The sequence below is a fragment of the Anticarsia gemmatalis genome, chromosome 13 (assembly GCF_050436995.1).
Source record: "Anticarsia gemmatalis isolate Benzon Research Colony breed Stoneville strain chromosome 13, ilAntGemm2 primary, whole genome shotgun sequence".
In the NCBI taxonomy this organism is placed as follows: Eukaryota; Metazoa; Arthropoda; class Insecta; order Lepidoptera; family Erebidae; genus Anticarsia; species Anticarsia gemmatalis.
The window spans coordinates 2,845,531-2,869,637 of record NC_134757.1 but is presented as its reverse complement, the minus strand read 5'-3'; the positions used below and the strand labels follow the sequence as shown (position 1 = coordinate 2,869,637).

The window sequence follows — 24,107 nt, the reverse complement described above, 5'->3', positions numbered from 1 at the left end:
ATAACTTTAAGAACGTGCAGGGATTAGGCACGCAGTTTTATTTTATTAAATGAAATGAACTATTGTTGATGAAAAAAAGGACCAAGGAAAAATGAGGAAAGAAGAAAAAGGAAGAGGAATAATTGGGACCTTATTTAGATATATTCTTTAAAATAATACATAAATAATATATTTCTGAAATAAAATTATCTGACAATAAAAAAGGCTCCGAGTTCTTAGTATATTTTTTTTATAATTTGTCGGTTGCAATTTCTCATCCACCCATGATTAGCGAAACTAACCCCACCCTTTTTTTAACCAGAATTTACAGAATAAAACCATATCTTCATTTAAAAATCAGTTTCACGAATCCATCTAATTCTCACGCGCTCGTCACTACAAACACATAGGTAATTCGTCCGCTGTCTTACACACTCGTATTGTACGTCGTAAATAATTCATGATGAGCCTGCAAGCAGATGTTGCGTTATTGGATTATCATCCATCTTGCTACAACCTACTGAATATTTTCTATACATTTACATTTGTTTTTATTTAAAGCATGTGTTTTTCGGAGGCTTTTGTTTTTAGATTTTTTTGTGAGATGATTTATAAGATTTTAAGTTTCAAAGCTGTTATTTACTGATCTATATTGAAGTGGTGTTAGGCATACATTTCAAGAGTCTGAATAGAAATCTAAATATGATGTGGTCAAAAAAGTGTTTCAATTTTAATATAATTTAAGCGCGTATCCATTTTCAATTGGGTACGTGATTGATGTTATTTATCCATCCGATATTAATAAACCCCGAATAACTATTGTACTAAACTGATATTGGAAAAACACTTGCCTTACACGGGACACTAGCGCAGGTAAGCAAAGAGTAAGAAGGGCACGATGTTTGCAGTAAATTATGTTTTGTGCCAGGATATAATTTTAAATAATTGCTTGGAGCTATAAGTTTTTTTAGCAAAAAAGTTCAATAAAAATGTCAATTTCTCACAAATATAGGTAATATGAAATAGGTCCGGTGGGCGAGCGGCGCGGTAAGACGGATAATTTGTTATATCCGTCCGGGTATTGGTACCTCCTGATATCCGTCTTTATGAGTTCGTCGACAGACGACAGTTATTTGAACCGGACACACGGGTAGATCGGATAGACAACTTTAAAGTGTCAACTTAGTTGGACGAAGTCTTATTAAAAACTTAAATGTGTCAAGTTTAGCTTAAATTTAAAATAAACATTTTGTGTTTAAACCCAAGACGCCCAACATGTTGCGCCCATGTTGGACGTCTTGGGTTCGACTCGAGGTGTGTTTGATTAATTTGTAATCTAAGTGGTTTTGGTTCTTACTCGTGCCTTCATGTACCTTGCAGTCAAGGTTTAAATAATTATATCCTTATTTTAAAGTAATATAGGAATATTGTTCAAGTACAAACTACGCAAACAACATTAGATGTTCTATAAAAATCTCCAGTACTCTATATTATAATAATTTTCTAAGAAGAAAACAAACATAGCTATGTTCTATTGGTTGTCAGATCCAGCAAACTGGCAATACGATTCAACAAGTCTCTCGCTCGCCATCCTATTCACCTGTACCGTACAGTATTGACCTTCACCACTCTGGCACGGTGCCAATCCTACAGAATAGTATTTCGGCAGCACAATAAACTTCATGGAGTGTAATGTTTGTCCCCCTATCATAGTCCCCCGAGCTATCAGTCAATGGTATTGTCTTTTCTTTTTTGTGTTCACGCCTATATTTTGTTCTTTAGGCTACTTTTTTGACGATAAAATTGAGGTTAATGTGGTTACTAACTTTTTGAGTCTGCAGGTAGATCATGGCGTGTTTTTATTTTGTGAAAGTCTGATGTATTGTAAATAGCGGACTTTGCGGGAAAAGCAAATTGCTTACAATTGCGTTCATCATTTACTATGTAGTTGTAATATAGTGTTTACGATTTTCTAAACATGCTGTAGTATCTAATAGGCTCACACCCCCTTACACAACCAGCATTTTGAATCGAAAAAGCACGGGGGTATTTCTTACGCCTCTACCTGCACAATCGTCTACTTTATCATACCTAGTATCTTACCAGCTCTTACCACGATGTCTTCTAATCTCACTGATCTATTTTACCTATTTTCGAGTTTTTTGATGAGCAACAAACAGCTAAGACAAATTAAATTTATAGGTATTCAATTCATTTGCTCGGACACTTTCGCATTAAAAAGTCGAATCGACATTGCAATTCATTCGTCAACATAAAATCTTGAGAAACACATTTATCTGTGAAGCTTTGATTTCCTGAACAAGCACTCTGGAGGCATTTATTTTTAATGTATTCAAATATATTTACTTTGACTCAGTCAATACGTCAGTCCCTGGGATCGCTCGGGCTGAGGTTAAATATTTGAAGTCACTTTGAGATGAGAACTGTTGCGAAATCGATGATTAAGATTCAATTTCGTGATTTTCATTACTGTCTTGTTTAGTTTGAGAGGTTTTGTTTATGTTTTGAATGGTACTATTGACATAAAATCAAGCCAGGCTGTAGTAGGCGCAGGCAGAAATGAAAGACTTTTATAGAAAGAGGAAAATGCTCCACTTACATAATTCTATGTGTATAAACTTAAATTAAGTTGTGATACGTGGCTGTTTTCCGTCATTGCCCTAACCTCTTTTGAAAGCTTAACTAAGAAAATATTATGTAACTTGCGTATTTTTTTTACACGCATTCATGAACACGTCAATCATGACTACACTCTACGACACAGTTTAGCCGAGCAATCATCATACATTTAACTGAAACAAGGAGAGATAGCTTATAGATCGATTTCTCTAAACCCAGTCGTATTTTGATACAAATGTTACTTGCTGAAAGCCTTGCAATGTAGTACTGATACAAAAATCCTTTTGTTCGACGTCAAATAAAATTGAATTGCATTGTATTTCAAGTTTGGTTCTACATTCTTCCTTATATTAGTTCTATCGTGCATATGCTATATTTATAGGAAAGTTATTTTAATGATGTCCTTAATATTGTTTGTGTCCTATTTTAGAATGTATGTAGTCTATATTTATACTTATATTATTGTTATGGAAACTTTTATACTTTAAATATTTAAAATGCAATCAAAACACGGTCTGTTTGAGACGCTTTCTGAGCTAAACGGTTTACCTTAGTTTAGATTTTATTTTATTTTCAATGAAATGTTTAAGTTAGCACTTTAAAAACAAAAAGTTACAGGTTGTTTTATCTTTTTTTGATCAAATATATGAATATTTTATAAAAGTCGCTGCATACTGTGAAACTGCACGAATTCTACCTGATGTCACTTAAACCATGAATACAGGCCAGTGATGACGATAATGATGAAATTGCTACAATTTATATTACAGTTGGTTCATACACATTTATACAGATCATCTTGTCACACATTTTTCTTTCACACAATTTGTCTGGGCTTGCGACTTTGTCTGGCTACGACTTTGTCTGGCTACCAGACAAAGTCGCAGGCAGAAGCGTTTATATTGTAATGACTCAATTGTTTTCACAATACATTGAGCAACAGCTTTCATTACTCAAAATATTGTGATATTCAATAGCCTCGATCAATTTGAAACAATAGCCAGGCTTTTACAAATAAACGAGTCCACATCGAGCCTGTAATTGTTTAATTGAACGAGAATATGTTTCATAGATGATCAAACAATAATGTTTGTTTTCAAATAATATTAATTATATTCCGTTAACATGACTTTAATGTTATTTAAATTAATGTAGTGAATTATTGAGTTCGCGTTTGGTTTTCAATAAATTGTTGCTCATTTTCTTGAAATAGTTTTGGTTAATAATATTTTGAAATGTACTAAATACTCATATGTCGTAGGAGTGACAAAATCCACTACTTTGTACTTATTTTCTAATTCTATTAAGACTTCCCCATATAACTTAGCGATATTTGTAGTTTTTTTGTAGTGGGCGATTCCCTTATATTATCGACAATCGCAATTGTGTAGAAAAATCTGATCAGCGCCTGTAGCGGGCGCCGCAGGAACTACTTTTGCAATTCGTTTCAAATGTCAAACTCTCGATACTCGTTATTGCTGACTGTGACTGTAGATAATCGTCCTACAGAAAACCTATCCGCTTTAGTCAAATATGTATGTTTAGTAGGTTATAATAGTCCCCATAATACAAGAGACACATGTGTTGCGTTTACATACTAACATAAAATATTCACAAACATTAATTTACCCTTAGTCCTGTTTATGAGAAAAATTGCCAAGTCCTCTAGGGGACCGAGTGGGGCCTTTTTATTATGAAAACTCATCCTATATGATAATTAAGGTCGTGACCTATCAGCTATTTTGGCTTAATTGAGTTATAAATTGAGGTATTTTAGTCAATATCAATAGATTTGATGTTTGCGATATGCAAATGTTTTCTGAGAATTTGAAATATGTATATTTCGAGAGGATTTTACATAAGTAACTTTAGTCAGTACGAAAATATAATCGGTGCTAGCTGGCCAGCACGTATAAGGTTAAGTTAGGCTTATGTGTCATCGCAAAATCATATTATTAGATATTATTTTTTAATCAAACTTCACCTGGCAGTGATAGTGAAATTGAGAATTACTGACTCCTATAGTTTGAGAGAGGCCTCTTTGCCAACATTGAAACAAAACGTTGCATTCGCTTAGATTAACGGATTTACAAAAAAATCACGTCTTTTTCCTATAGGAATAGGCAGAGAACAGATATTGCCACAGGTGGCCGGTTTCACCACATCGAAATTTAGTTTCAGTAAGCTAATCAAATGAAATTTTGACAGATTTTTTCATCCATTGTAGACGTTTTTTTAAGATTTCACTTTACCTATTGGTAGGTTGAAATTCATTATTGAAGTCGCTTTTCTTCATGAAAATGATACAACCCTAATACATTTCGTATCTGATCTCCTTGAAAGATTGAAAATAAATAACAGTCCATCCATCCTTATACCGCAATACCGTATATAATTGAAGGAATACGGTATAATAAGCCAAGGAAGTAATCGTTTGGAAAACTGTATGTAACATATATGATAGGGTCCGAATACATACTGAATATCGACCCTTTGCCGTAAGTTATGTGCTATACATAATATTGACTATGAATGGCTTTCGAATATATTTTTATGTGTATGAAAAATTGGAGTGTAAGATGTTTTTATTTTTGGTTAAAGCTTTTGGATCGTTTTATGATAAAGTTGATTTTTGTGTATTAATTTACAAATTTAAGTTAGTTTCGTGTCACAAACACTTATTTAAGTAAAAATGTTCAGGTTTCCTGAGAAAGGTATAAAGCACTGACAAGATAAGACAAGATCAATGAATGTAAATGAAGCAAAGGAATTTGTAAGGATTGTTCCAGGTAACGTTCTCTGGCCTCTGCCTACCCTTATGGAAAGAAGGCGTGATTTTATGTATGTAGTGCTTTACACTTTATCAATACAAAACATGTCTGTTTTTTTATCCTGATCGCAAGTCACTGTTAACTAAAAACATTATAATTTTTGTGTAATAAAAACGTCTGAATCCTGTGTAATAAAAACAAAAAGTACCAAAACAGACTTTCTCCATATTAAGGCAGTCCTAGTATCAAAACCATTCCTACTATACATTTTTATGCTCCCCATATCGGTCACTTCTACCCGAATACGAGTATTAAGGTCACAGGCTAGCAAAAAGTATAGGCTCATATACCTCTGAGTTATGAAGGTGTATCAACATTGATTGATATGAAACTATTTGCTAAAAGGACCTTTTTGCTATAAAACCTTTTCATAGTTTCGCAAGGGTATGTGAAGGACACTTTTGATTCAGTGCAAAGTGTTTGCGGTGTTATATGAAACTTTAGATTTCACTCGAGGTTATATATTATTATTTTGTTTCACCCATCACTGTTCCACTTCTGGGCAATGGTCTCCTCCCAATTTGAGGAGATGTTGAGGTCGTTAGTCCACCACGCTGGGTAAGTAAGGCCTGTGGACTTTGCATGCTCTTAAGAAATGCGATGAACAATTTTAAGGCATGTAAGGTTTAATCATGCATTTCACGATATTTTCTTCACTGTTTGTCCAAGTGATAATTATGATATTGTCAAAGTACGTTACCAAACTCCAGAATACTATTGTATAATCATTGAAATATGACTAATAGCTCTTTATCCGACCTCGGAATCGACACTGGTAGCTGAATTTTCTATAGTCAGTACTGTCAAGTATCGAGAGTTTGACATATTAAATGTACTGCCAAAATGGTTCTTACGGAGCCCGCTAGAGGCGCTAAACAGATTTTCGTGTAAAAATTTGCGATAGCCAGCCAGTTGTTGGAAGTCGATAGTAGTAGAGAATCGAGTTACGAAACTTCGTGTTTAGCAATTGTATACACTACCGACCGCGTCAATGAAAAGAAAATAAAAAAAAATATATTGGACAACTCACACACGGTCATTTCATTCCAAACTAAACAGAACTTGTACTATGGTAATCAAATAACTGATAAACATACTTATAATAATATACTTCTGAATATATATTTATATAGATAAATTGACGACCAATGAGGCAGACAAGTCACATAAGGACATAGTTGTTTAATTGTATAAGCTATTTTTGTATCAGATTACCTGAATGTGCATCAGTGATAATTCAATAATGGTGAATCAATTTCCATTATCTCAAATTAATTGAGCATCAGTGTTGACATTTTGGTATGTTTCATGAAAATATTGTGCCATCCAATTAATTTACCTCTATAGTAATACTTTATGTGGTGGAGTTCATAATAAATTATTTTTAAAATAAACGATTGCAACATGCGACAATCTGTGGATCATTTTGCCCAGTTGTGGAACCAAAAATTTAATGTAGGTTTGGTAGAAATTGAGGAGGCTTTGTTGTAAAGCAATTCATGAATTAGTCTTTTACAAACAGGTCGGAGAAAAAGTCTTCGCATTATAGTATGTATGAACTTGTAATAAAATCTCGTTAGCTTCAAGAATCACAAATGAGTACACGGTTCATTAGGTTTCCTTCAGTGAGCTCGTGAGGTACCCAAATATAGAGCTTTTTTGTGCAGATAAAAGATTTTATTACAAGTTCATACATACTATAATGCGAAAAGACTTTTTCCCCGACCTAATACATTTCGAACGTCTTTGATACTTGATTCTGATGTTATTTAAACCTGGCCACAGTATCGTTAGAGGGCTATGTACTGTTTTTTAACGTTTGATACCTTTAGTAAGAATCTGCTTTTGATAATATTTTAATCGTATACATTATACTATAATTTACTTTATGACAAAGCGTTTATCAATATGAAATATTCAATATCTTTCTCTAAGTCCAACGGCTATGTTATATATTTAATAATAGCCACCTTCCTCGACATTTAATCTATCACCCTGCCAAATTTTAGTCAAATTTGCTTAGATGTTTTAACGCTATAGGCAAACAAACGAATTTACACATTTATGTTCTTCGTACGGAAGTGTAGAAAGCATAATGCTTATATTACAATATACTCGTACGTACTGTGGGTTCTTAATTAATGTGAGTAACCTTTTATATTTCCTTACACGAGGACACAATATTATGACGGTTATTATGTGGAATATGTATGAGACGTTATGGCTTTTATGGTTTCGTTATTCCATGGCGTAAATATATATTAATTAGGTTTGTTACCACGTTAGGTATATGGTGAAACGTATGATATATAATAACATTATAATATGTAAAGCACACCATGTACAGGATGAAAAATGTTTCTTTAGTTACCCGTTCAAGCAATTTTCCATATTTTTTTCACATATAAACTTGAGTTGAGTTTAAGTATGAATTTAGTAAGTGTAAGCGAATGTTGTATGGTAATTGAAAATAACAGCTAAGTTAGAAATTCTTGCCGACCCTTCTTATTTGCTCTTCTTTCAGAGTTTGCAGATAATTAATTAATTGCAACTTTTGGCAATCTTCATTCAACATGAATATGTGATAACATTAATAAAATATTTCATTTGTTATTTATAGTTATAACATAACCTTTTTGTCTAAATCTGGGGGGCTATCATGTATCTCAGTTGACAACTAGTGTACGTCAAATTGATGGTCACTATTCAGTACATTTCTGCTTCGTCGTAACATATTCATCACTATAAACTAAGGGAGAAAACAATGTGTGACTTTCAAATAGTTGTTATCTAAGATACGTGATAGCCCCCTTTGATGCAAAAATGACTATACAAACAAAAACACTTTCACCAGTGACATTAAAAAAAAGGAAGAACGGCTCAGAGGTTTAGTGGTTTGTACCTCTCTGTTATAACAATCAAATAGACTACATTCGTACAAACCTAGCCATTTACATGTACAATGTGTTAGAAGCGTCGAAGGGGTCAGAGCTAGGCACATTTGCATGATCCGATTAGACGGACAGACCGACAGACCGCTGATTCACTGTGTACCATTGTTTTATGTATGGTTTCAGCTTTACAAATTGTGGTCGGAGGATTTGTAGACCTGTTTTTGAGGTGGTAGACATGGATTTGTAAATTCTATTCAGTAGCACAATTGTTTACGGTCAGTACTGTCGAGTATCGAGAGTTTGACATTTAAAATGTACTGCCAAAATAATTCCTAAGTTGATAAAGATAGCGTGTCTGTACATTTAATATATTTACAAAACAATCAATCAGGCGGGTTAAGGACCAGTAATAGAACACAAATCACCAAAAAAATGTCTATTAAATATGTCGGTAATCTCCGGAACTATTGGGTGGATTCGAACGAAACTTGTTTTGTCGTATAGCTATTAAGTCTGAGCAACAGTAAATCTACCACGCGGACGATGTTGCGGCCGTCCGCTAGTATCTTTATATAGTGCGAGAATAGGTTTGTGTATGATTGCCAATCAGAGCGAGATATTATTATCCAATGTGTTGGCTATTATGATTCCGCGTAAGTTGCGCGAGTGGCCGAGATATATGGGTCACGTGGTATCTGGGGCCACTGCCCACTGTGCAATCGTTTGCTTTATATCCCACTACTATAAACTATTGAGATATAGATAATTGCATCTGTGACTTTCTATATGCGTGTCAAATCGTATATATATATCGTAATAAAAAATCATAGACACATAATATCACGCCTGTTATGCCCCAAAGTGTAGGTAGGTGTAGGTATATGAAATACACTCGCGTTTTGCCATTAACAATATTAGCCCCATATAATAAGAGGCTACTATTTAAAATAATCTACTGTAAAGTAGACAAAGACCAATAGCACTTCGTCAAACCAGAATATCGAACTTCGGTCTTCATGGTCAAAAGTTGAAAACATTACCACCCGCGCCTCAAAGGCAAATCTGTATTATATTATAATTTATTGTACCAAGTGGCGTTCTCTGTCCTATGCTTACCCATATGGAAAGAAGCCGTGATTTTATCAATGTATGTATGTATGGAATATTGTACATTTTAGTCTCCTCCTTAAATATATTAATTTACAAACTTAACTTCGTCCTATTATCCCTTAACACGATCCCTAGCAAACAGTAATTAATCAATGTAATCAGCGAGTTCTGGGAACGTCTCCAAATTGGATGCTGTGTCAACAATCTGTATCGGATGCCGATGAACTTAGGTCAATCACTTGACAACCTATTAATTTATACGATTTAGTTTATGACACGAATTTTGCTTTAATTTTATATAACAATTTTCATTGTTTTGATTTTGATTACTTTGTTTGTGATACTTTTAAGTTATTTGTACTATACCTATAGAAATCTGTAGCATTTAGTTCATCATAAACCGGCTGAATTAAGTGTATTTTTAAGGAAACTAAGTAGCAAAATACTAAGTTCCTTAAAAATACACGCTTTTAGCCAGGGGCAAGCCGTTGGTCGGAACCTACGGCCCGCCCTAGCTAAAGTTATTTCACAATTTTTAGGTACACAGAAACCGTCTTCTTGAATCACTATATCTATTAACGAAAACGGCATCAAAATCTGTTGCGTAATCATAAAGATAAGCATACATAGGAACAGACGGAGGAAAGTGACTTTGGGCCAGACTATTTTGTGATAATAATTATAATTATCGTATGGTTTGTGGTCAACTTAGTGTCAAAGTTGCTCATGTCGCCCGAAGGCCTTTGACATGGCTTAACGACTGTTATCTTATTAGACAACAGCCGGGGCCGACTTTTTACGTGCTCTCCGAAGCACAAAGACGCCCAGGTCAAATACCACTATGCGGTTACCCATCTATAGAATGACCGCGCCGACTGTTGCTTAATCCTCAGATCGTTTACCGACTAATGAGCGCAACTGGCTATGGGCGCCCCTTTTTGTGATGAAAGCAGTATATGATTCATACTCATACAAATGCTTTGGGCCACCCAGGACCATGAAGTTTTTGAAGTAATTTAGAATTATTGCTTTACTTATGGAAATAATTTGACCTTTTTAAAATATATATTATTCATGTTCCCTACCATATCTACGTAGGCAGACAGACAACAAAGACTCAGACACATAATCTATCCATGGATAAAATGTCACACCCTTTCATAATTCTTAAACACTACCAAATAAAATAAGCCTACTTAATTATATTACATTACGGTTCACACTCAAACAAAATTAATTTTACACCGACAAAATTACGCAATGTATGCGGACCGAGGGAATAACGTCGCCTCACATTAAGGGTCAAATAATTTGAAATGTTCAAGGCATTCGTGGAACGCGTGTAGGATTTTAAAAAGGGTTTGGGACAAAATTCCCACTGAATGAGGGTGTTTTTTAACTTTTTTAATAGTTAGAATATTTTCGATGTTGAACACGTTTTTTTTAATAATACCTTCTTTAAAGAGAAAAAACGTAGGTTTATTATTTTAGGAATATTTTCAAGTTGATTTTTTTATCCTTTTAACGTCAGTCTCACCATTAACTTATTGCCATTAACCGTGCCCGTTACTAAGCTCTGGGGAAGTGTTAAGAAATATTCTGACATAACTTAGAACAGACCAAACTTCGCTGTAATCCGAAGTCTCGAGTATAATTCCCAGAAAGCAGTGGAACATTTTTTTTTATTCATCAAACAAAATTTTCAATGTTGCTTTAAAACGCTTTTCTTACCTTTACTATTGTATTATTAGTTTCAAAAATGTATATATATTTTTTTAATTTTATGAAAAACTAGCTGACCCGCGCAACTTCGCTTGCGTCACATAAGAGAGAATAGGTTCAAATTTTCCACGTTTTTGAAAATTTTCATGCTTCTCTGCTCGTATTGGTTGTAGCGTGATGATATATAGCTTATAGCCTTCCTCAATAAGTGGGCTATCTAACACTGAAATAATTTTTAAAATCGGACCAGTAGTTCCTGAGATTAGTGCGTTCAAACAAACAAACAAACAAACTCTTCAGCTTTATAATATTAGTATAGATATTAATTTCATTATACAGAAATCTTCATAATATCATGAACAACACACAAAATATACCAACATACTTACAACATAGTACAAACAACAGCTCAGCTAGTAACGAAGCTAAGCAGTTTCAATTTTCCTCCGACAATTTCCAACGGAATTCTGAAACTGTAGAACAAAAAGAACAGAAAATAAACTAAATGTAAGTTTGGTAAGACTGTACAAATAAGGGCACAGTGCTTCTAAGAAGATTAAACTTTATAAATCTAGAGATTTCGGAACATCTCTTGGTTCTAATTGAACAAGCATAGGTTCTTAAAATTAAGTACTTAAAAAGTTGATCTTTTGGGGAATTTTGAAAGGGTTTGGTTTGATGTTATTCCAGTTTTAAGGCTGGAAAATAGGCATTGATGTTTTAATGTAATTAATGAAATGAGTAAAGAAAGTTTTTTATTACACATCAGAAGTGATGTCGTAGAAAATTATGTTAGTATTACTCTTATACTAAAAGAAGCATGAAGCTCTCAGAAGATAACTATTATAAAAAGAATGTTGTTGTAGACAAAGTAAATTGACTGTGTACGGTCAACAAAATGTATACTGATTTGGCACAATTAAAAAGAATCATCGATATGGAAATATAAATTACAGACAGAAATAATTAAGTCGGTTTGATGTAAACAAAGGCGAGTCAATTGTACAAAGGAAAATTAATTGCTTTCTTTTTCCAGTTCGTGAACCGTAAACAATGTAAAAATTACGCCATATTCTGTATTATTTACTAAGAACGTTCTCTTCATGACATATTTGAAACCTTAATGTTAAAGTTATTTTTATTACTAAATTGACTTATTATAAAAACTTGATTTGTAATTGTGTCACTAGTTTAAAACTAAACTTTACTACCTCTCAGTAGAAAGTTTGAACTGAAAGTTGTAACAATGTTTTGGTAACAGCGCCATCTAGTTGTACTGTGCGAAAGCTCTTGTTTCAGGTTTCCTGTAACATGCTTCCGGAAAAGTAGGAGCACGCTACTAGTTTCAAGCAATGTTTACTAGATGGCGTTATGAACACTTACCATGGATTTTTTGTAAAAATTACAGTAGAATTTTTAAACGCTTTCATGATGTTGATTAAATTCTGCTTCTCTTGAGACATTAATAAGGAAAAAATAATACTTTAAAGATAAACAATTTTTTTGATCATTAGGGGTACTGTCGACTTAGATAATGTCAATGTTAATTACGATTATTAGGAGTACCTACTTAAAAGAATTGATCTACAATATTTTATTTCGTCGACTATTGATTTCCTGTCACTTATAGTTATGGAAAAAAATATCAAAAATATAATATTATGTTTCCCTCTTCTTTATTCCTGTTAATCTACTTTTTCTCGCTATTTTGCCGGTGTTTACGGGGTGAACATTTCATACTTTAATACGGATTATAAACTATCTATGTACCAAATCTTATACAAATCCGTTTCGTAGGTTTTTCGTGAAATAGTAACAGACATGTATTCATGTATTCACACAAACGTTCACACTAAAATATTAGTTGGATAACAATTGACTTAAAGGCAATTTATCGAACCGACAGTACCACAAACAGTAAGCTACACATACCAAGGTACAAAAAACGATGGGTATCGTTATCGTTTCAGACGTTATTAGGCTGGGCTTCCTCAATTTACCCACTAGAAGGGGTAGATAACAGCCGCGAAGTATTTTTTTACCCCTTTATGAAAGGGTTGGTTATCAGATGTTGCATGTGTGGGTAATATTATGGAAGTGTTACAAGGTTATAGCTGTTTTTATTTTGAAAAAATCGTGTTGAAATTGAATGGTTCGAGTAAAACGATTGTAAGATTATTTTCGAAAACCTTTTTTTATTGTCCCGAAGAAATATTTTTGATAGACCGACAATCAAACCTAAAATTCATTGTTTTATAGATCGTTTTCTATTGTGCTAAGTAACTCCGGGCCATCGATACAGTAAACTTCTTAAGAAAATGTGGCCCAGCGTTTGGAAAAAAAAACGTTAATTTGGATAAATAATTATGTATTTTGTATCTTATTGTAATACTCAATATATTTATTCGTGAATCTAAGTATCAGCTATATATTATTTGTATTATTTCAGGTATGTATCACGAGTGCAGTTTTAGACCATCGACATCATCCATCCATCAACTTAATATAAGTCATGGTATTCGGTAAGTCGTTACAATTACTATATTATAATAACTATTATGAATCTTTCAATGATCGTGTATAATGTCTTGCCAATAAAATAATACAGTATTTACTCTAGGATAAACAATTTTAGTTATAAACGAAGGTGATCTCATGTCTTTGTTTAATTATAATTATACACTTAATAATAATTAATAGTAATTTTACCCAATGCTTACATTACAATTAATAGATATCAGCCCTTGATGATGTTCACTCTACAAAATATGTTTTACTTAACGGCACAAACCTAAATCACATAAAACTTAAGTGATGGGTTCCGAATTTTGGTTCGGCTTCGAGTCTTCTGATATGAAATATTTTCTAGGCGTCAAATGTATTAATACGTCGGAATTTGAGGTTTTAACTCATAGAGATGACCCATGTATGGACATAGTATATATTTTAATCCTTGAACCTACTAGCTTCTTACCCTTTCTCATTACTATGACTACAATTCCTAATCTTAAATTGAATTGAATCTGTCTGCTGCTATAAAACTTGCTCCTTCTTATGTTGAAAACAATGTGTTGATTATACAATGAGGCTTATTTCACCGGATATACAGACGCGTGTAGGTATTTGCATAATGTCTGCCTTTAAACATAACAGATATATGAATTGTGAGTCTACCGTGCGATAGAGTTTGTATTTATTAATGACACTATTAAGAGTAATTTTGTTTCATCAGATTTTTATGACTCTGTATGTGACGCGGTGTATCTCACATTCTAGTTGGTTGTCTAATGAGAGCAGTTAAAATTATAAAAATAACATTAAAAAAATTAAAAGTTTATCAAAACAAATCATTTATCATTTATCAAAACAAAAACTTAATAGATTACACCAAAGTCAAAATTAACGATAATTGTGTGACTCTGTAATTTAACCCGCCACCCCAATGTAGATCAGAAATAATAACGTTAAATTTAGTAAGACAACTTTAAAAAATAATATACCTACTTTAAATCAAAGCCCGAATCATGTTCACCATTAAAATCTTTAAACCGTTTAATAAAGAATTCCCATACATAATCCGTACACCTGAACTCACACATGTGTATGTGTAAGTACATAAACACACAAATTACATACACAAACAAGGAGTAACAAATATTTGTGGGTCTCACAAATATTTGCCGTACGCGTCACTGTTTCACCACAAGGTATAACGTCTGAGGTTTAAATAACACGCGAGCCTTCTTGTACGATTTCTAAGAACGTGTTAAAGCAATTTTTAGTTAATAATTGATTTGAAGTTGTTTTGAGTAAAGGTGCGGACAAATTTTTATCTGCTCACTGCGAAAGAAAATAAGAAGCTATAGTTACTATTATAAGAAATGTGGATACTATAATTAAGATACTTTTCAGAGAAGATACTTAGGAATATTTTTACTAATATATAACGACACGATATTAGTGAAATACTCACTTAAGCTATGTAAAGTTAACTTTCAAGTTAATATTTAGACACTATAATAATATATATTAACATCCTTTCAATTTCTAAGAAAACTTCAAATAATACTAAGTCTAATTACAATAGTATATTAAATCATTAGAAATTGAACTGTAATTTACCTACAATCATCATAATACATCACAGTACTAAAACCCTCTTTCTGGCATCGAACTGACTATCCGTCGGAATCCTTGCCGCTGTTGTCCGTCGCTGTAATTGGTCGTTAACGTCCAGATAACTGATACAACTGTTTATAGTACTGCCTTGATTGCCAAATGTGGGCAGTGTAACCCACCCCTGAACGTTTGTGAAGGCTATTACATGGTTGCATCGAATATTATAAGCTGTAAGTTGTAATGGAAACATGGTTTATACTTGTATTATGGAACCGACTGACGATTTCTAAAAGGTTCGGATACTTACACGAATTTGTGTGATCTAAAGTTGAGATCGTAAAAAATTCATGCAGGTAGAATCCTGCAGGCCTGAGAGTTTTTAAGAACAGTAGTTCTTGAAGGTATGCAAGCTCCCCAACTAGTACCTAACTAGTGTGGTGGACTCAAGGCCTAACCCCTCCCTCATTTGGAGGAGACACATGCCCAGCACTAGAACACTGATAAAATTTATTTATTTATAAGTTTAGAGCCTGTTATAAAATAGTTTAAAAATAATCGTGATATTTAACGTCGTGGTATTTAACCACAATACAATAAAAAAATAATGCAGCAGTAGTGAGTGATATTGTTGTACAGAGCTTTAGGATTAAATTTCCAATTTGAAAAAAGATTTTTCCAGATAATTCATTATACCTACTACAAAATGTAAAATCTATAACTTTATTTTTTAAAGTTTACTGACATTAATTATTTGGAGATGACTTTACTTTCTTTGTTTGTATTGCAGCATATTTCAGTTCAAAAGCCTTAATAAAAATTGAATTAAGCCATACTTAGAAAACCCGTAAGAATATTTTCTCTGAACAAGCATCAAACCCCATTACAGAAGGCGGAAGAAGCTTTATAATTAAACTAATTACTTTTATTATAGTCTGAATTGCGACATAATCGTATATTAAAACATAATTGTAATGGCTTATCTTGTTAGAATTTCTTGATATTATTTTGAATGCGTAACAAACAAACATTTTATTAAATATTTCATTTAAGGTCTTAAGAAATCCGGGCTTAAAGATCCGGATCAGGACACTATTTTTTTCAAGAACTGTTGAATGAAGTTGTCAGTCTTAGTATGGCTTTCACCACTAAAACATGGCATGGTCATTTATAAAAAGGTGATTGACACAGTTTTGTTCGCATATCATATTAGTATTATTATTAACTTATAGTATAAAATTGTTATTATAGTCCAACAACTTAGTTGAAAGCCTTGTAGGTATACAACATTCTGAATTGATGCCTATACAACTTACGTAGTCCTGTTTGTTACAGCTAAATTGTTTTTGTAACACACCGAGAACTATTCATTATATAATCCAATAAACCAAGCATATTAATTTTTTGGACCATAGTTGCCTTTGAGTCCAACATCTTCCGCTATAGACTAATGCCTCGGCTTATACTATTAGGCTGTCAGTGAAAGTTAATTATCATTACCAAAAGCTTTACGAAACATCGACAATGCAACACCCTATGTAATAAAGTAACAGCGAACAAAGATATATCTATATTGGCTTTCATTTGACACGTTAATAAGTCCCACACGACGTGACTACACCCTGTATACCGTTAATAGTGATGTGAAACTTATATCAAATAACCGTTATTTTTCGGTTATGAAGTTTTGCGGTTATTGTTTTTAGTTATTGCGTGTTCTGATGTGTGTTAGGTTTATGAGAGTTCGTGTTGTGTACGTCTATCTTAATGAGGAAAATATGTGATATATTTATTAATTAAATATCTTCTTATGTATAAAAATGAATCGTCAAATTTGTTGCTAAACGCAAAACTCAAGCAAAACCAATTCGACTAATTGTCTTCAAGACACGGAAAATGTTTTCTGGAGATAAAAAAAATGTAAAGAAAATTCGTGAGCGCAGCTCAATAAAAATTAACGGATTTGAGGAAATGTAAGTTTAGCATCTGCTTAATTCGGATGGTACTACAAAAGTCATTTTCGTATTTAATTAGTTCAGAACGAGATCAGCTGTTAAGTTAATTTTAAAAAGTTGGACATAGTAATAATATTTATAAGCAGACTGATAATAATCCTTTAGAATCCGCTGTTTTTATTCTTTTTATTTATTAAATTCTTATTAATTGTTGTTATTAATAAGTACCGTGAAGTCAAAGTAGCATTGTTAAATATGGATTCTTAGATCAAATTATTATCTACTTTTATATTACGGGTACGGTAATTTTAAAGCATTATAAAAAAAGTAAATCGATGATATTTTACAGTATTAAACAGAGAAAGCCACTGGCCTCAACTAGTATATAAAGTCATTCATTCATTTAGTAAAGCGGTCTTACCAGCCTTTGATAATCTTGACGGGCTTTTGTTAAAAGCTTTAGTAAAACTCCGCTCAAGAAATATATTCTGTTTCTGAAGATTCTGTGAAAGGCAACGTTACCTACAGACTTGGTGACCTATTTCTCTCAATCGACTTGTACGCAGAAAAGTTTTACAGCGACTTGAACGAATACAATAGAACACAGGCTTTCTTTTACCCACTTACGTTACTTTCATAAATGTAGAAAAAATTACTTAAATGTAGGACCAAAAAACATTTTTGTATAACTGTTATTTTCCTGGTAAAATTACTTTTAAGTATTATTTTGAGTCTGTGCAGTTGCAATAAACGTTTCATTCCAATTTTCGGTCAAAGTGAGATTCAATTCACGCTCGGAGCTAAGCCAACATCCGTTTTAGTAAAACTAATGACGCCAGTTAGAACTCTGTAAGCGAATCGATTCACTGACCACAATATCAACTTAATTCACCACTCAATCCCAATGGACGATTAATTAAAGCGTACCAAACGCTTAAAATTACACCTACGTTATAAAATCGACGCATATCACTAAGGTATGCGCGCGCAATTCCAAGCATGGAGGCTTTACTTCGCCGGCAGTCGGCAGCCGGGCCGCGCGCTCCCTCCTCCCATTAGATAAACACCGCCGAAAAATAAACAAAATACGAAAGCCCTGGCTGTATACAACATCGATAAATAAAACACATCACTAAAACGCCTAATTAATTACCCCATCACTACGCTTTCGCGCCATAACGAACTGTCAAAAGTGCATTCATAAGGAATTGACAACTCGAAGCAATAATAAGGTGTTATTAGTTATTTAAATAACGAGTGTTGGTTATTTAGCTCGTTTTTTTAATGGTGGTTCCCAGTTATTGTTGACGGTTTGGAGTTATGTGAGTATTTGAAAAATAGTAGTTAAGATAAGTACATCTTACGTAAGGACAGCGTAATGCTAGAAGTCTAGTTTCGTCCTCCGAGACGATCGTTTAAGATAATCTTCTTATTTATTACTTTACTATTAATACATTTATTTTTATTTAATAACTGTATTAAAATAAAATATAACATACTCAGAAAAAATATAAAATATTTTTTTTTGTTTTACCAAATCAATAACCAGTTTTTATTCTTAAATCGTTATCGTTTCTTGCGTCGTTTTTTCAAACAGCCTGTAATTTTATTACATGAAAACAAGAGCGTCTTGATCCGAGATTATCATAACATTACGCTGGTAATATCTATTGTGTGTAAGCAAAGCCTTTGAATATTATATAAACAGCCTTCAATTATCTTGAATATTGTTGTTTTCTTACATTTACTTGAGATTTATGTCGTCTTTATATTTTTTGCGAAGATTAAGAAACACAATGGAGCTACAGGGTGAATTTTTATGACCTTTTTTCAAGTAAAATTATTGTAAAGATTTTTATAATTTTTATTTTCTGAAGGGTACCATATTACATTTTATTTTCGAATCGATTCGGATAAATGCTTTTAAGATTTTTACTTATATTTTACTTTAAAAGAAGGGACACTGGTTGTTTCTTCAATAGAAGACTGAAAAACATAATTTGTTCTAGTGTATTTAGGTTAACGTCAATAACCTAGGTTAAGATTTGAACTCACGACCTCTCAGTCGTCATGTCAAAGCCATAGCAGACTAGCATTCAGCACGACAGTCAGTCATTTAAAAAATATTACCATATTTTTATTTAAAAGAGACTACACATCCCATCCCACCGTCGTCCGACAGCTTAAAATGATTTATGTCCCATACATCTAACAAAACTAAAAACTGATGCCTTAAAAATTGCTCATTAATAGTAATTCATCGACAATTTCATAATCGAGATATTTAAAGCTGGTTTCGTTGCAGCAAATATCTGTATTCTAAATTGTAATATTCTAATTGTATTTTCATCTTTAAAAGAACCCTTCACACTGACTAACACGCGTGTTTTGCAGATACATGTAAATAATTATCATAGCAATATATACGATAAATAATTTATAGACCACTTATAATAACTGCTAAGTGATCAGTATTCATTATTCAATAATATTCACATACACAACTTGGCGAAAATGAAATGATTCAATACAAAAAATATATTCGTGATAATGCGCGCATCTCCATGTAAAGAAGGGTTATGGCTGAGTTCGAATCCGATATACTAAATTAATTAAAATATTATTAATTAAACAAGTTGCTTACCCCGGTTTCGCCCAGCTTACTTCCTAACCTTAACCAATTCTAAAACCTTTCTTGAAAATCACTCTATTTATTAGCGAAAAGCTCATGAAAATCCCTTCAGTAAATTTTGGTTTTACAGCGAATGGACTTTACTTTCAAATATTTAGTTATTAAGTAATATGGCCTGTACGGTAAATAGGCCTGGTACGGCAACGGATTTCTTATCGAAAGGTCACATGTTCAAATCCCATTCGAGTCGTTCTTATTCATATCAAAACCTGTTAGGCTTAGCTGGAAATCTTCGGAGTTCTAGTATGCAATATGCAGTAATAAAATAGAATCTTTGAAGATCTGTTGGCTCAATATAAAAGGTATTATGCCTATAAATAGAAAAAATCTTTTTGATGTAATCAAGACGTAAACTAGGTAACAAATAATTTTCATCAAGTTTAATCTTCTTGCGAATCACAAAGCATATATATTATGTATTAATAAAATACGAGCATTACGTGTTTGATATATTTATTGACAGAGAATGCCAAATCGTTATATGATTAATATATGGCATCTACCATAGAGTAGAAGGAGTTTAGGTGGAGTTTAGGTTCACCACATTTCTCCCCTCCTAACCTCTTAGCTGTTCTGCTGAATATAAGATGCAGCCAACACCTGGTTGAGGTGTCGGCGCCAGACATCGCCGTTGTCGGTGCGGATCTCATAATGAAGTCGGCCTAGACGTCTTGTGATAGTACCAAACTGCCAATGGTGCTTAGCACTCGTGTAGTCACGGGCCTGTACTCGTTCGCCGACTTCCAACTGTCTGACCTTGATCTCTTGATGTTTCGATGTAGTTTTTTTATGGGTGTTTCTAAACATGCAGTGTAATGCTGTTCGAACTTCTCTTCCAAACATTAACTGATAAGGTGTCTGACCATTCAAGTTTGGTGTCCGTCTGAGGCGAGTTTTTACCATGACAAGTTTCTCTTGAAGATTACCCCTTTCTCCCTCTAAGCTTCGTAAGATTCTCTTGACTGTTTGTACGTATCGTTCAGCTTGTCCATTGGTTGCAGGGTGGTATGGAGCAGAGGTTTTGTGCGAAATCATACAGTCTTTTAGAAATTTTTCGAACTCTCCCGATACGAATTGTCGGCCATTGTCTGAGACAAGGAGTAGAGGTGTTCCATAGGTGCAAAATAGTTCTTTCAATTTTTGGATGCACCAAGAGCTTGTCGTTGATTTAGTAGGTATAATCTCTGTCCATTTCGAAAATGCGTCTACAACTATTAAAAGATAGTATCCGTAAACAGGTCCGGCAAAATCAATATGAAGCCTTTGCCAGGGGCCCTTTGGGTGTTCCCAGTGGTGTAGTGGTGCTTTCTCTGGTTCATTTTGTTGTAATCTACATGTTCTACAGGACTTAACTTTTGTTTCGATATCATTGTCAATTCCTTTCCAGTATACAAAACTGCGGGCCAGTAGCTTCATTTTCACAATGCCCGGGTGACCGAGGTGTAGTTCGTCCAGCACTCGTTCGCGTAATGTTTTTGGGATTAAGACTCGCGTTCCTCTTAGTATACATCCATCTTGTAAAGTAAATTCATTATCATTGTAACCGAGCGTTTTAAGTGATCGGCCAGTTTGTAATGCGAGTACTAATGGTGTATAATCGGAATCAATACTTGTCTCTTTCGCTATGATATTTGGGTTGACATCAATGGTATGTATTTGTTGAAGTTGAAAGCTGTAATTCTGGTCCATTTTGTTTGCCTTTGTGTTTTCTACTGGGAACCTGGATAGGTAATCTGCATTTGAGTTGTTAGGCGAAGTTCTGTATTCAATGTTGTAGTCAAATCCAGATAAGAAATGAGCGTAGTGGAATAATCGCATTGTACTCATTGCTGGTAACGTTTGATGTGGGTGGAAAATTATTGTCAGTGGTTTATGGTCTGTCACTAGGATAAATTTTCTACCGTAACAATAATAAAAGAACTTCTTCAATCCCCAGTATATGGCAGTAGCTTCTTTGTCAATTTGGCTGTACTTCTTCTCGCTATCCGATAGTGTTCTGGAAGCGAATGCTATCGGTCTTTCTGATCCATCTGGGAGTCTATGTGATAGTACTGCTCCGATTCCCAGTGGAGATGCGTCTGTTGCAAGAACCAAGGGCCTCTTGGGATCAAAATGTATAAGTACTCTTTCGCTTAGAATTTCTTTTTTAATGTGTATAAAGCTCTGTTCGCATTCTGTAGACCATCGAAAACTAGATTCTTTCTTGAGTAAGTTGTTCAGTGGATTCGTGATCGATGATAGGTTGGGTATAAATTTGTTGTAAAAATTTGCCATTCCAAGAAATGTCCTCAATTCTGCGGTGTTGACTGGGCGTTCTGTTTTAATTATTGCGTTAATCTTTTCTCTGTTTTTGTGTAGACCTTCTTTGTCGATAGTGTGTCCCAAATAGTCGATGCTTGTTTTGAAAAAGTGGCACTTATTTTTGTTTACTCGTAGGTTACTTTCTTTTAGTTTGTCTAACACGAGCTTAAGTCTCTGTAGTAATTGTTCTTTGTTGATGCCTTGAATGATGATGTCATCAAAGAAACATTTTACACCTTCGAGATCTTGAAGGAGTTTATCCATAAATTTCTGCCAAAGGCTCGGCGCGACCTTAACGCCGAACATTAGGCGGTTCACCTTAAAAGTGCCTCGATGCGTACTTAGTGTTTGTAGCATTGCGCTTTCTTCATCCATTGTCATGTTGAGATATGCCTGGGTGATGTCGAGTGTACAGAATAGTTTACCTCCGTTCATCTCTGCAAATATATCTTCTATCATAGGTATTGGATATTGTTCATCTTGTATGACTTTATTTAGTGTAACTTTATAATCAGCGCACAATCGGATACTCCCATTCGGTTTGACAACTGGTACCACTGGAGTACCCCAATCAGAGTGGTCGACTTTCGTGATGACACCCTGTTTGCATAGTCGCTCGATCTCTTCATCCACTTTGGTTTTTAAAGCGTACGGTATTCTACGTGGTTTGATAAAAATTGGTCTTGTGTTTTCTTGTAGATTTAGGTGTCCTCTGTAATTGGGTATTTCGCCTAAGTCGGATCGAAATACTGATGTCTTGTAAAGTTCCAAAAGCTGGTCTAATTCTAGATTTTCTGATTGCTGTAAAGTTTTTATATCTGCTAAATTTAGAGTTTCGAGTTCTTTCATCCAACTCCGGCCAAAAACGGGGTCAACGTTGTTGTTGATGAGGTATAACTTACCGTGGAATTCTTTTCCTTGGCATCTGCATTGAACGTATGCAACACCTGCAGGTTCGATTACTTCGCCGGTATATGTTTTGAGTTTTATATTAGTTTTAAAGATTCTTTTGCCGATTTTCAATTTTCTGTAGTCTCGTAATGACATAGAAGTAAGTGTGGCTCCAGTGTCAAATTCCATTTTTATCTTAGCATGTTCAATGTGTACCGTTATCATGTATTTTTCGGATGTTTCACCAGATATAACATTAATATCATTCCATTCATCATCATCGCTTATCGCTGAGTCGTTTAATTGATTTATATCCGGTGTAGTCTTACTGGATTTCGCATCTGAGCGCCGTTGTAGACACACACTAGCTAAGTGTCCGACCTTCTTGCATTTATAGCATGTTATGTTTATAGCGCTACATTTCTTGGTTTCGTGATTTAAACCACAGCGGAAACATTTCCCTTTTAAATCTCTTGGTGTGATTCCTCTAAAAGGAGATTTTTTTGAATTATTGTAGGAATCAGTGGAAATTTTATTGATATTGTCACAACTTGGTTGTTCATTCGGAAGCATTGATGTATTTTCTGCTTTACTCATTTCAATAGATGTTGCAATCTGTGTCAGGTGTTTAAATGTACATACTGTTCGGTCTTGTAAAATTTTTGTACGTGCGTCGCTATCTTTCAATCCTCTTATGAGTTGAAGAGATAAAAAGCTTTCTGAAATGTTTTTCTGGCAGTGTTGACATTTAAATTCGCAGTTGGTAGTGAGCTTTTTTAAATCTGCGGCGTATTGCGCTACTGTTTCATCCGATTTTTGAGTTCTCGATATAAATTTATGTTGTAGAACCCATTTGCTAGGTTTTGGGTCTAAGTAGTCGTCAAGTGTTTCAGTAATTTCGTTAAATGTCTTATTCAATGGTTCGTCTGGTGCTATTAAATCACATAATTTTTCATGGAGTTCTGGTGATAATGTA

The 24,107-nt window shown here is 33.8% G+C and overlaps 1 protein-coding gene across 5 annotated transcripts in view; it reads left to right on the top strand.

The window, feature by feature from the left end:
* Positions 1-24,107, top strand: part of LOC142977735 (neo-calmodulin-like) — a 248,629-nt gene that overhangs the window by 71,873 nt on the left and 152,649 nt on the right. For 2 of the 5 annotated variants that reach the window (XM_076121813.1, XM_076121811.1), the window contains exon 1: positions 18,276-18,569. The exons of 2 other annotated variants lie outside the window; for them this stretch is intronic. The gene's annotated coding sequence lies outside the window, so the exon portion shown is untranslated. Of the gene's footprint in view, positions 1-18,275; positions 18,570-24,107 lie in introns of those variants that run through there. One more of the 5 variants, XM_076121812.1, reaches the window with a different exon arrangement.